Source organism: Balaenoptera borealis (assembly GCF_965194805.1).
Source record: "Balaenoptera borealis genome assembly, chromosome: 6".
In the NCBI taxonomy this organism is placed as follows: domain Eukaryota; kingdom Metazoa; phylum Chordata; class Mammalia; order Artiodactyla; family Balaenopteridae; genus Balaenoptera; species Balaenoptera borealis.
The window spans coordinates 123,829,451-123,842,841 of NC_138863.1; the positions used below are offsets into that span (position 1 = coordinate 123,829,451).

At 35.7% G+C, this 13,391-nt stretch overlaps 1 long non-coding RNA gene across 1 annotated transcript in view; it reads right to left on the minus strand.

Annotated features, from left to right (window-relative positions):
- LOC309631499 overlaps nucleotides 1–13,391 on the minus strand; it is a 427,426-nt gene that overhangs the window by 304,678 nt on the left and 109,357 nt on the right. The gene's annotated exons all lie outside the window — the stretch shown is intronic.

Sequence of the window (13,391 nt, forward strand, 5' to 3'; positions counted from 1 at the left end):
GTGCTTTACTAAGATTTATTTATAAGTTTTATGTATTTTTGTATTCTTTCTCATTAGTATTTCCTTATATATTTGTAATTTATATCTTCTAACTTCCTAGGTTTAGTTTCATTATTTTCTAAGTTTTAGTGTTTCATACACATTTTCATCTTTATTGAGTTAGTTATACCATACTAAAATATTTCTCCTAGTGATAGCTTTAGCTCTATGCCACAGGTTGTATTCTGTGCAATCATTTTCATAATTTTTAAATTTTAAGTATTTTCATTCTGTACTTTAATTTTCACCTATAGACGTTTAGTGTTATCTTGTATTATTTCAAGGTATATGGTCTTTTAGAAAATAGCATTATGTTCTAGTTTATTGCCTTTTTGCCAAATAGTGGTACTATTTTCTAGTAGCACGGTTGTCTTGTAGTACTGTTGTTTAGCAGTCAGAGAATTTTATTTGAGTTATTTTTATTTTTTGGAATATATAGAAGTTTTCTCTATCATCTTATAATCATCAGTTTTCATAAATGTTTCTTTTGCCCTTGAAAAATGATATATTATTTATAATTAGGATTCAGATTTTGATATATGTCTAAAAGAGCTAAATTTTTTTGTCCATTGGAACTACCTTTATTAAGGGAAGTATATTAAATTCTAGTATTAATATGCTTCTGTGTTTTTATTTTTGTGTCATGTGATTTCTACATTGTGAAAATTATTTTTATATCTTTGAAAAAATAAATATTAATGAACATTAAACATATTCATTGTGACACTTTATCATTTCAAAGTGTCCTTCTTTGCCTATGTTAATGCTTTTGTTGGAATTCTCTTGTCACACATCAAGACTGAAATACTGCTTTCTTCTTGTTTTCTTTGCCTGATGTAGTTGTTTTATTTTTAACCATTCTCAATCTCTTTGCTTTACATGCGTTTCTTATAAAGTGTTTGATTATACTTTCTAAGCAAATCTGAAAATTTTTAAATTTTTGATTATTGATATTGAGCCATTTACATTTACTAGTGTGATTGATATATCTTCTTCCAGTTATTTTCAAATTTTATATCACAGTCACTCTATAAAAATATGTGTATAAACTAATAAGCAGACATACAGAGATACACATATTATACACACATTCATTCCTTTACTATGTAATCTACATTGTTTACTCTTTGACATTTATTTTTACATTTAGAAAGTTAGAACTATACCTATATACATATGTAATTTTCCTACTGATTATCTTTATACTAATATCTTCAGATCTTGCTTTCTGTAAATGGAGTCAAATGGTTTCCTATTGTGACTAATATTGAAATGAATATTGAAATTTCCTTACTGTCCTCCTCTCCTAGTATCCTGTTTGAAAAACTACATTTCTACTCCAGTAAATACCTATAAGGAAATTACATAGCTTATTTTACTTTCAAGATGGCAATAGATTTCTATGAGTATTTGATCCTTCATATTTTCTCAGTAAGTATTTTTTGTTGGTTTTGAAATCAGTTCTCCCTTCCATGTTCCAACTTTTTAAGTCAGTTATAGTGAAAGGCATATAGCAGGGCGTGCAAGAAATTATGCCACACAGGGTTGGAAAGTAGCACTAACGAAAGCATTTCAGGTTCGTTGGCAAGTCTTTTTCACTGGTTCTTCATCCATTCCCTCCACAATGCAAATCAAGAACACTAGCAATCTCCATTTGTGTTACCCACATTGGTTTCTGTAGTCTGCTGCTCCACATTATTTTAATTAGTGTGCTGTGAAAAATATACTCTATGTTAAACCCCCAGGAAATATAAATGAGTGTCTTTATGTTAAGACCCTTCGGAGTCTCAAATAAGCTAAAGTGCATAGCGAATCTCCAGGAGGAGGATTTAGCATCCAGTATACCCCAAAGTTATGTGACTATGAATCCGCTTTTCTCAGAGTACTCACTAAACTCTCCTGAACTGACCTTTTGTGAACATAGTTTTAAAGATGCTGATCTCCATCAAGAGATTTAAGAGGTAGTATGAGCAAGCCACTATTCTGTATCCCAGCTGAGAAACTGCAGGAATAAGCCACTCTATTGAAAGATATTAAACAATGTTCTTATCTGAAACATTCATTTGCCTCTGTTGATTTATATTGGGTTGACTAGCTTCCTGGAAAGTAAAGTGTTTAAACCTTGTTTACCTTTAAAGTAATATTGTATCTGTCAAGATTTTGGGTTCCAGGCAAGGTAAACAGACCCTGATTACATTAAAACCAAGAGATCTGTTTTAAAATATCATAGAGACGTAGTGAATGGACTTGAGGACATGGGGCGGGAGAAAGCTGGAGTGAAGTGAGAGTAGCATCGACATATATACGCCACCAAATGTAAAATAGTTAGCTAGTGGGAAGCAGCAACATAGCACAGGGAGATTGGCTCGGTGCTTTGTGATGACCTAGAGTGGTGGGAGAGGGAGGATGGGAGGGAGGCTCAGGAGGGAGGGGATATGGGGATATATGTATGCATATGGCTGATTCACTTTGTTGTACAACAAAAACTAACAGAGTATTGTGAAGCAATTATACTCCAATAAAGATCTATTTAAAAAATATATCATAGCTCAACATATTGATGGGAATGTGGAAAATAAGCTTGGTTTGAAGGCAGGCACTATGGAGGACCTGGATGGTTAGAAAGAAGGTAACACAACACCCAGCTTTTATTAGATAGTGTCTAGACAGTAGCTGCCACAACTGGCATCAATGTCCCTGAACACCGATGCCATGATGAGTTGTTGAATGGATTCTAACCAACCCTAACCTCACTTACTCCAGATTTAACATTTCATGGGGACTCTACAATGGACTCCCCATTTCATGGGGATAAGCCTTATAAAGACAGCCTTATCTGTCTTTTTTCCTTTGCGACAAGAACTAATAAGAGAGATGATCTGGTTCCCAGTGTTTCATGGTGGTGGTGGTGAACACCTGCCTCCCACCAAGGCTACACACTTGTGGATGGATTTCCTGAAAACCTTCCATTTGAAGACTTGAATGCCAAGCAGCTAAAAAAATAAATAAATGAGTCAGATTTTCCTGTGGATTATTGTAACTGTATCTGAAGGACTTGGATAGACCTGAGAGAGGGCTTAGAATAAAAAGAGCAAGAAAAACCCACAGAGAAAATTCACCACGAGGTAATAGATGTCATCAAATGAACTAAATGCTGAAACTATGCATTGGAGAGTTCTCTTGAAAATATTTGAGTTGGAGGTGCCATGAAAAATTAGACTACATAGTCAAGCAAATGGTAGTGCAGAGTCATTGAGATTTGTATATGCATGTTAATATAATCATTTACGTATCCAAGGCTGTGAAATATAAAACACAGTTTTCAGTATATTTATCCAGTCATTAATTCCCTCATTTATTTATTGAATTTGCGACCCAATTATTCAATGTGGGGATATTTTCATGAAGATAAAAGACTCTCTTTGAGGAGTTTGAGAGAGTCAACATGGAAGCACATCATTACAGCACAGGACGATACATGAAATGATGTATTCAACAAACATTTATTGAGCACTGATTATGTGCTATGCATCTGGGGGATACAAATATTCAATACTTTGTGATGACTTTCAAAGAACTCCAGTTAATGATGAAAATAAATTCATAAATAAGTGCAGTAATTACAGTCCTGTGTAAGTGCAATGATAGGAATACAGACAATGGTAGCACAGAGATGATTTAATAGACTGTAATGCACATTAGAGCAAGTATGTGGCAATTATTAAGTGCACTGGGTGAAAAATAGTAATAATCTTTTCTAATCTGTCAGGTTAAAAAATTTGCTGATTCTAATTTTCCTCTCACAGAAAATTGTCCCTTTATTGAAAAGTCTCCCTGGCTTTAGTCCCCATGTTATAAAACACTTTAGAATTACATAGCCTTTAGTCAGCAACATGGGATAACTCCAAGTTACCCTGGGAGAGGGAATTCCATTTGAGATTTGGCATTTATACTTGCACTGAATGGAAGAGGGGTCAATGAAAGTATTTAGATGAAAAATATGCTGTATTATATTATCCTCATTATTCATATTATCAGCTTTAGAGATAAAAGCCTAATTATGTCCCAGTCTCAAGTGGCGAATCTTATTTTTGCCTAGATGGATTCATTTGTTTATCCAAATAAATACTTTTTGAACAGCATCTCTGTACCAGGCCTGCACTGGACGCCTATATCACACAGACAAATTTAACACAGACATGGCTTTGAGGTTTTAAGAAAATTACTGCAATATTATTAGGTGATTAAGTACAAGAACAATTGTTTGTTCTAAGAATGTGCAGAGGAGAGTACAATTCTGCCTGGAAGACAGAGGAGCCCACATTTTATTTGTGGGTTTACAGCAGCAGAGCAATGCCATAATGACTTCTTATGGGCAAAATCAGGAAAGAAAGAAAAAGTTAAGAAACTATACACAGGGACAGTAGGTGAGGAGCTCGTTGTATGCTTTTCCTAATGAAACAATCACTGAACTGCTGAAAAATATTTCAAAAACTAACAAACAAAATAAAAACAACTATTCAGTGTCTGGAAATTCTCCTGAGGGCATACAGAAAATGGGGACATATATTTAAGAAAATCTATTAAATCTCGGTAAGAGCCGTGAGTCTGTGGTATGATGACTTCTATTTCCTCCCAGCTCAGTGTAAAGGGAGCTCTACATTGGATGTGTGTGGTCAAGAACATGGGGTTCCCATTCACACCAGCTGCCTGTCTAGGGCTATAGTTTCACCCCAGGAAGGACAGGTCACTTGTATCTCTCACCTTCTCCCCAGGTCTGTCTTGTGAGTCCTTTATTATTCCAGAGAGATATGGCCATGAAGACTGGGGTTCCTTAAATATTTTTAACATGACAATGCTCCTTAAATTGATTTAAGGATTCAACATGGTCCCTGTCAAAATCCCAGCTTCCTCCTTTGCATAAATTGTCAAACTGATCCTAAAATTTATGTGGAAATTCAAAGGATGCATAATAGCCAAAACAATCTTGAAAGGGAAAATCAAGGTTAGGAGACTCACAATACCTAATTTCTTTCCCCCACCCTGGTTTACTGAGGTATAATTGGCAGATAAAATTGTAATATATTTTAAAAGTACAACATGATGGTTTGATATACCTACATATCGTGAAAGGATTTCTACAACCATTTAATTAACATACCAATCAGCTCACAGAGTTATTTTTCCCTTTTCTGTCTTTTTCTTTTCTTTCTTTTTTCTTTTTTCTTTTTTGTGAGAATACTTAAGATTTACTCTGTTAACAAATTTCAGTTGCACAATGCAGTATTATTAACTATAGTCACCATGCTATGCATTAGATCCTCAGAACTTATTCACCATATTCACCATATAGCTGGAAGTTTGTACCTTTTTACCAACCTCATTTCCCCTAACCCATAGGCTTTGGCAACCATCATTCTACTCTCTGTTTCTATGAGATTGACCTTTAAATATATATATATATATATATATATATATATATATATATATATATATTTCACACATAAGTGAAGCCATGCCATATCTGTCTTTCTCTCTCTGCCTTATTTCACTTATGTCCTCTAAGTTCATCAAGGTCACACATGCAGGACTTCTTTCTTTTTTTTTTTTAATTAATTCATTTATTTTGGGCTGTGTTGGGTCTTCATTGCTGCACGTGAGCTTTTCTCTAGTTGCGGCAAGCTACTCTTCGTTGTGGTATGCAGGCTTCTCATTGCGGTGGCTTCTCTTGTTGCAGAGCACGGGCTCTAGGCGCACAGGTTTCAGTAGTTGTGCCACATGGGCTCAGTAGTTGTGGCTTGTGGGCTCTAGAGCGCAAGCTCAGTAGTTGTGGCGCATGGGCTTAGTTGCTCCGCAGCATGTGGGATCTTCCCGGACCACGGCTCAAACCCGTGTCCCCTGCCTTGGCAGGTGGATTCTTAACCACTGCACCACCAGGGAAGTCCCAGGACTTCCTTCTTTTTTAAGGCTGAATCATATTCTGTTATATCTGTATGTATATATATATATATTTCTTTTTCCTTATTTCAAGACCACCTACAAATGTACAGTAACCAAAATAGTATGCTCTAGCATATGGATAGGCATATAGATCATTGGAATAGAATTTAAAGTCCAGAAACAAAGAATTCATTAATGGTCAATTGATTTTTGACAAGCATGCATGCCAAAACCATTCAAAGCAGGTACGAGCATGCTCCTCAGCAAATGGTGCTGAAACCCCTGGATAACCACATGCAAGAAAATTAAGCTGGTCTCCTTCCTCACCCCATGCACAAAAATTAACTCTAAATAGATTATAGACCAAAATATAAAAGCTAAAAAAAGTCATTAAAAAAAAAATAGAAGTACATCTTTATGACATTGGGCTAAGATTTTTTCATTTATTTATTTTGATATGACACCAGAATCAAAAACAACAAAGAAAAAAAGAGATGAATTGGACCACATCAAAATAAAGAAGTTTTGTGCTGAAAACAATACCATCAAGAATGTGAAAAGATAAACCACAGAATTGCAGAAAACATTTGCAAAACATCCATCTGATAAGGGAATTATATGCAAAATAAATGAAAATCACTTAGAACTCAATAATAAAATGATGAATAATCCAATTAAAATTAGGCAAAGCATCTGAGTAGACATTTCTCTGAAGAAGGTATACAAACATTCAATAAGCACATGAAAAAATGCTCAACATCATTGTCATCAGGGAATGTAAATTAAAACCACAATGATATACCACTCCACTCTCACTAGAGTGGCTATAATAAATGAAAGACATTAGCAAGTGTTGGCGAGAATGCAGAAGGCTCATACAATGTTTCTGGAAATGTAAAATGATGCAGTCACTTTGGAAAATAGTTTGGTAATTCCTCAAAATATTAAAAATTGGCCCAGTAATTTCATTCCCAGGTAAATATTTTAGAGAAAGAAAAACTTACATCCACACAAAAATGTTCACATAAATGTTCATAGCAGCATAATTCATAGTACCCCAAAAAGTGAAAACAACACAAACCCCCATCAGCTAATGAATAGATAGGAAAAATATTATAAATCCTTATAATGCAGTATTATTGAGCACCAAAAATGGACTGTGGCATGCTACAATATGAATGAACCTTGAAAATATTACCCTACATACAGAGTCAGTGACAAAAAATATGAATTGCATGATTCTATTTATCTGAAATGTCAAGAATAGACAAATCTACACAGACAGAAAGTAGAGTAGTGGTTTCCAGGGGATAGGAAGTCAAAGGCGTGGGTGGATGTAGGTGTGACTGCTAATGTGTAGAGGGATTCTTTTTCATATTATGAAAATATTCAGAAATTAGTTTGTGATGATGGTCTTATAACTCTGTGTACATACTAAAAACCTTTGGATTGTGCAATTGAAGTAGGTGAGTTGTATGGTACATAAATTATAGCTCAATAAAGCAGTTTTTTTAGAAAAGGAAAAAATTAATTAGCATGCATTATACATTGTGTTAGACACTTTATTTTGTGTGTACATGCACTGCCTAAATTTCCTGTACCTTCTAAGATGGGTACAGATGTGGGACACATCAACAGCAACAACCTAGGTCTTTATGGCTTTAGTTCTCACTTGTTCAAGTTGGGCCATGTAACTCTAGAGTCACCTTCCTGGGTAGTATTTCTAGGTTTCTTCCACATGTGCATTAATAGCTTTCTCCTTATAGGCATCCTTGCTGCAGTGCCTTGAGCATGGTGTTTCCCATTTACTGCTGCCCCTCCTCAGAGCTCCATTGGTACTGTAGTCTGATGCTGGCTCCACCTTGAGGGCAGCTGCTGCTGTTACTCTGGCTGTGCCACACTCTCTGGGGTGCCTCTGATGCTCTTTCTTTCTGGCCCTGCTGGATGCCACACCATGCTTGTGACCACTGCTGGGACACCAGAACCTCCCTAGGCTCCCTGGGCACACGTAGATTCTAAGCCCCATCATAGTGTGTTGTGTCATTAAGTGAGCATTGAGGTTTAAGACAAAGGCTAGAGAATGATCCTCTCCCTTTCAAATTCTATTCCATTAGGGTAATCATCACTGATTGCTCACTGGTGTTTTGTACTTTAGTGTAAGAGCTCTCTAAATTTTTACAGCCATCCTTCTTCTGGTACACATATCCAGAGAGCTGGGCAGAGCAAGTAATAGCCACCACACTGCAGAACTCACAGGCTTCCACAAGGCTATGCCTATGCATTATGCCAAAGACTAAACTTTTTTCCTGATCCTTCTTTTAGTAACTGCCTCCTTCTTTTTAATTTGAGCTCTCTTGTTAAAGCTAGGATCTAGACTTTGTCTATCTACCTCACTTGTTCATATTCATCCCATAGCTGAATTGCAACAGTAAATAAAATTTGAGTTTTCCAAAAGGCAACTCAGTCCTCCTGCAAATAGAGCCTCACCTCTCTGCTCCTGTATCATTTGTTATGCACTCTTACCTTAGCATGGACCACAGCACACTGTGATTATTAATCTACTTCCGTGTCTTAGTCTTCTGTACCTCTCTGTAGATCCTTAAGGGCAGGGATGATGCATTATCAACTTTTGTTTTTAACCCTAACATCTATCCTCTTGTTAGGTACTGAACAAACACTCCACAGATGTGTTCTGAATTAATGAATCAAGTCGTACTCCATGTATTTGTTTTCCTGCCTGTCTTGCTTACTATACTCCTTGAACTACAGGTATCTTATTCATCACATTGCCCCAACAAACTAGAATAGTTGAGTCCATTCTAGATATCCATTAAAGATCTGTTGAATTTTGTGGCATTCGTAAATAGAATGACTCATCAAACTATTGATAATGATTATCAATGAAGTATTAATTGATCATGATACAAGCCCTCTAAACCATTGCTACAGATTCTATCACATGTCAGGCAACCTTTTACTGTTTAAATAAATATTTAACAAAATACTATTTGATTACTCTGAGAGTATACCTCTCACCAAAGGCATTTAGACATAAGCTGGAATGAAATAGACAGATGCCTTTCATGTACAGTGTAAGATAAAACTGCTGCTTGATATTTGGTTTTCTGTGTGGGCTTTTCTGAATTCCAGTAATTGTCTTGTTTGTAGTCCCCTGATGCAGACCTTTTCCTCCTGCCAACTGCTTGCCAGACGTGGTCTCAATGCTAAGGAAGGGAGAGGTTCCCAGAAATCATAAGATGTATATTGAAATCAAACACTCTTCGAAAACTATTGTTTTCCAATTTCCACTAATTCATCCTTCTGGTGACCCTTCCTACTCAGTGGATTTCAAAACATTTAGTGAAAGGATAACTAAAATAAAAAGTCATTATTCACAGATGTTCTGCACACCTGAAGGGTAAAGTTAGTTTTCTTTTTTGTGTGCTATTTATATCAAAAATGCACTACTTTTTTTTTTTTTTTTCCTTTCTGGCTCTACTTTGATTTCTCTTGCTTAGCTATGGTATAGCAGTTGAATTTAAGTATCTGTGTATCACTTCCTCTGAGATGTCTAAACTTAGGGTCAGAATAAAAGATTAGAAAACAGAATGGAGACATCAAGCCTTCTTCTGTACTTTAGAATAGGTATCTCTAGCTTATAATATAGTATCTCCATCTTATAATCTCTATCTTAGAAAGTAAACATAAAGTTTCCTTCTCTATCTTAGAATAAAAACAAGACCAATGAATTCTTGAAGTTATGGGGCATATTTTAAAACCCACCTCTGCTGGTTACTCTCTGTGTGACCTTGGCAAAGTTACTCAGTCTCTATATATTATGGTTTTCTTGTCTGCAAAAAATGATCATTAAGTATAATACCTATGCTACAGTCTTATTTTAAGAATTAATCTGGGAGTGATATCAGCAAGATGGTAGACTAGAAAAATCCACTTCCTCATTCCCCAATGGAAACATTAAATAAAGAACTATATACTGGCTAAAATAACTTTACAGAAGCTCTGTAAATCAGTCAACCATCTACAGCAACCAAGTAAAAGACCAATCAAGAAAAGAAACACAGGGCTTCCCTGGTGGCACAGTGGTTGAGAATCTGCCTGCCAATGCAGGGCACACGGGTTTGAGCCCTGGTCTGGGAGGATCCCACATGCCACGGAGTGACTGGGCCCGTGAGCCACAACTGCTGAGCCTGCACATCTGGAGCCTGTGCTCTGCAACAAGAGAGGTTGTGACAGTGAGAGGCCCGTGCACCGCGATGAAGAGCGGCCCCTGCTCACCGCAACTAGAGAAAGCCCTTGCACAGAAACGAAGACCCAACACAGCCCAAGAAATAAATAAATAAAAGTAAAAATTAAAAAAAAAAAGAAAAGAAACACATTCAAAGAGTAAATTTCTTTTTTTCCCCTTGCTTTGCCCACACCTTCTCCAGTGTGATGTGCCTTGGTTTGAGAGAAGGAGCAGCCTGTTCCCCAGTTCCCTTCCATGAACTAGAAAAAGTAGAACAGACTTAATTGGAAACATTCTAACCTGTCTGGGGACTGTTTGAGGAATTGGTCTCTGTGTCACCTAACTTGGAGCTCAGAAGGCCAAAAACAACACCATTTGGACCTCAGCCTAGTAAAAGTCATGGGAAGCAGCAGGCAAGGTTCATGGACCCCAAAAGTAGACTGGAGACCTACTCATGCCTGGGTCAAGTGGTTAGTAATTGGAACACATAGCACATTGAAGGGCCAGAGAAGAAGCAGGTGTGAAAGTCTTAGTGAAAATAAGACATTAAAACAAAACAAAAAAAGCTGTGTATAGGCTGAATCAAAAAACAAAGAGCATGTGCGTGCATGCAGCCCTCCACCCCCAACACACACACAGGCCCAGGGAAGACACATGCCCTCCAAAATGCTGGTAAGACCTTAAGTCTTCACACTGGGTTGACTCGAAGGCTCAGAACATGCCCTGCTAGAAGTCTTCCATTTCATAGCACAAATGAGATGAACAAATTACTGGAAACACACAACCTACCAAGACTGAATCATGAATAAAGAGAAAACCTGAATAGAATTGTAACTGTTAAGGAGATGGAATCAAGACTCAAAAGACCTCCCCAAAAAGAAAAGTCCAGGACCAGATTGCTTCACTGGTGAATTCTACCAAACATTTAAAGGGGACTAAGTGCCAGTCCTTTTCAATCTCTCGCAAAATGTTGACGAGGACAGAATACTTCCAAACTCATTCTGAGGCCAGCGTTGTCCCTATACCAAAGGTGAACAAAGACGCTACACAATAAGAAAATTTAGACCAATATCCCTTAAGAATATTGATGCATAAATCCTCAACAAAACACCAGTAAACCAAATTCAGTCATTCAACAACATATTAAATGATAATATACCATGACTAAGTGGGATTTATACCTGAAATTCCAGGATAATTCAACATTTGAAAATCAATCATTGTAACATATCGACATTAACAGAATGAAGGAAAAGTACACATACATAAACTCCATTGATGTAGAAAAAAAAAAGTTTGAAAAAAATTCAACACACTTTCATGATGAAAAAAATAATCTAGGAATAAAGTACCTCAACATAATAAAGTCCACATATGAAAAACAGCTAGCATTATACTCAATGGTGAAAGACTGAAAGCTTTTCCCCTAAGATTAGGAACAAGACAAGGATACTACTTTTACCACTCCTATTCAACACAGTCCTAGCCAGAGCAATTAGGTAAGGACAAAACACATCCAAATTGTAATGGAAGAAGTAAAATCATTGCTATTCACAGACAACATGATCCTATGTGTGGAAAACCTAGTGATTCCAAAAAAAAGTGTTAGAAATAATAAACCAATTCAGTCAAGTTTGGGGATACAATATTAACACCAATAAATTAGTTATTTTTCTGTATACAGACAATGAATAATCTGAAAGGAAATTAAGAGTACAATTCCATGTCTTTATATAGTCAAATAAAAAAAAAATAATGCTTTGGAAAAAACTTAACTAAGGAACTGAAAGACTTGTACACTGAAAAGTACAAAACGTTCCTAAAAGAAATTACAGACACAAATAAATAGGAAGACATCTGTATTCATAAACCAGAAGACTTATTGCTAAAGATATCAATAAAACACAAGATGATCTACAGATTTGATTCAGTCCCTACAGAAAAAAAACCTAATTTTTTTTGGCAGTAGTAGAAAACTCTGTCCTTAAATTTATATGAAATCTCAATGAACCCTGAGTGGTCAAAATGATACTGAAAAAGAAGAACAAAGTAGGATGTCTCACAATTCCTGATTTAAATTCTTACTGCAAAGCAGCAGTAATCAAAACTGTTTGGTACTGACATAAAGAAAAACATATATACCAATGGAAAAGAATAGATAACCCAGATATAAAACCTTGCATATATGGTCAAATGAACTAGTACAACGACTATTCAATGGGAAAAAAAGATAGTCATTTCAACAAATAGTGTTGGAAAAACTGGATATTCACATGCAAAAGAATGAAATTGGATCCTTACCTTATACCACATAAAAAAAAAAAATTAACTCAAAATGGACGAAAGACATAAATGGAAGAGCTAAAAACAAAAAAATTATTTCAAAAATGTTAAGGAAAAAGCTTCATTATTTGGCAATTTTTTAAAACATGACACCAAAAGTATAGGCGACAAAAGAAAAAAATAAATTGCACTACATCAAAATTAAAAACTTTTGTGTATCAAAGGACATTATCAACACAGTGTAAAATCAGTCCATGAAATGAGAGAAACATTTGCAAATTACATGTCTGATAAGGGGTTAAATCCAGAATCTATAAGGAATTACAACTCAAAAACAAACAAACACAAAGTACAATTCAAAAATGGGCAAAGAACTTGAATAGACATTTCCCCAAAGAAGATATACAAATGACCAATAAGCACGTGATGAAATGCTCAACATCACTAATCATTAGGGCAGTGCAAATCAAAATTACGAGATAGGTTAATATCAAAACAGAAAATGCCAAGTATTGGTGAGGATGTGGAGAAACTGGAATCCTTGTTCATTGTTGGTAAAAATGTAAAATGGTGTAGGAACTATGGAAAACAGCATACTGGTTACTCAAAAAAGTAAATGTACAATTGCCATATTAATAAATATCAAGAGAATTACAAGAAATTCCACTTTTGGTTATATATTCAAAAGAATTGAAAGAAGACTGGAGCAGATATTTGTATACTCATGTTCATAGCAGCACAGTTCACAACATCCAAAAGGCTGAAGTAACCCAAGTGCCTATCAATAGATGAATGAATAAACAAAATGTGATAAATACATACAGTGGAATACTATTCAGACTTATAAAGAAGGGAAATTGTAACACATGCTGCAACGCAGATA